Source organism: Macadamia integrifolia, chromosome 11 (assembly GCF_013358625.1).
Source record: "Macadamia integrifolia cultivar HAES 741 chromosome 11, SCU_Mint_v3, whole genome shotgun sequence".
Classification (NCBI taxonomy): domain Eukaryota; kingdom Viridiplantae; phylum Streptophyta; class Magnoliopsida; order Proteales; family Proteaceae; genus Macadamia; species Macadamia integrifolia.
The window spans coordinates 27,782,373-27,784,353 of record NC_056567.1 but is presented as its reverse complement, the minus strand read 5'-3'; positions in this window follow the sequence as shown (position 1 = coordinate 27,784,353).

Genomic DNA, 1,981 nt, shown 5'->3' with positions numbered 1-1,981 from the left:
AAAAAAAAAAAAAAAAAAAAAGAAGAAGAAGAAGAAGAAAGTCATAAAACAGTGGCAAACAGCCAGAAATCCTTTCTATTACCAATCAACCCTTAACGTACACGCCTAATTAAGCAATAAAATTTTATTGAAAACAAAACAAAATTAAAATTTTATTGAAAATGATGCATCTATACAATTACATCATACGTTATTGTAGTGTTATTTGAGTCGAATCAAAATTTTGGAAATTTTGATCAAAAAGTCAGGTAAATTGAGTCAAGAGTAAAAAATGACAAGACTCGATCATGATAATTGTTCTCGGTGGGCATAAATTTTTATGTTTAAATGTGAACTTTTGAATAGAATATCCATATAAATACGAGTGATTGCATATTTATATATGATTATTGTTAAGAAGGTATCTGAAAAAGTGACCATATGCAGATGAATGGAGCTAAAAGGGCTAGGGGTAGATAAAAAATGATCATTGAGGAGGTAGTTAGAAAAGACATACAAAAATTAAGTCTTCACCCTAATATGGCATCTAACAGAACTGTCTAAAGGGCTCGGATCCGAGTTGCCGATTGTTCATGAGTGGGATATCCCAAAATGTGTTTTTTTTTTTTTTTTTTTTCTTTGCAGATCTATGTAACCGACCACATTTAGTTGGAATAAGGCTAAGCTTTGTTGTTGTTGTTGTTAAGATGATAGCTGTCCAGCAACACTCCCATGTTCTGACCTTGCATCCACAAATTATATACAAGTTATGAACCCCTAGCCCAACTTCTCTTTATCTTTGTTTTTACTTTTTTTGATTGAATTTATTAAACCTACGTTATCAAACATTTTGAGAAATTATATATGTTTGTGATATCTCACGTTTGATATATTAGTTTTGGGGTACCGCTCATCTCTCACAAATATTGTGTTTAAGATATCACGCGTTTGTTAAAGGACCAAGTTTTCCTTCAAGGGAGACCGAGGCCTTCGAATAGTATGATGTGAATGGGTATCACCATGGTTTCAAGTATCGATCTCATATCGGCCATATCAGATTGGTATCAGTTGAGACCGATCCTCGATCTTTGATCGATTCAGATTGGTTATTTGTATCATTTCATGGGTAAATAGTAAAAAACTAGTACTTTAGAAAAAAAAATTGGGATAAAACCGATCGATACCCATCGATCTGATCCAATTCAGATCGATATCGATACCGACCCCTAAATCCATGGGTATCACACAATAGGGAATAATTTTGACCATTCATAAATGATGGTCAAACATTTATATCAAATGAAAAACGTATCCTAAACATAAATATGGCACGTACATTAGGTGTAGTTTCTCTAAACATTGAGTATGGTACACGTAATTTACCCATTTTGATTCTTTAAGGAATTTTTTTTAGAACAAGCTTTTCGTGTAAGGTTATGATTGTACTCTAGGTTCATTGTCAACTTTTATCCCCTGTTATATAAGGTCAAAATATCATTCTCCAATCTAATAAGAGGGTCATATTATCCGAAAAGAGAATCTTTTCGGGTGATAGGATTTTTTTTTTTTTTTCAATTAAAGTAGGAGGGACAACTGAACCAGTAAGAGTGGTGGCTAGCTCTTTTCTTCACCATATGTGTGGCAAATTTTATGTAAAGTAACGGTTGTTTTTTTATCTAATTTGTTAAGCAAGTAATGATCTTCGAACCTTGTATTGTAAATCACTCTACAATATGTAAAAAAATATTATTTTTGTTAAATAATTAAGGGTAATTTACAACGCCAACCCCTGAAAAATTCCAATATTAGAGGGACACCCTCTCTCTTTCACCAAATTACACTCAGACCCCCTATCATCAGTCACGGTTAAAGAATATACCTTATATGCTGATGTTAACAATAATATTTTATTTAAAATACCAAAATACCCTTGCTCTAAGTATATCTCTCTCCTTTCTCTTTCGTTTTTGGCCTTTTTTCTGAATCTCCCCAAACTCACCGA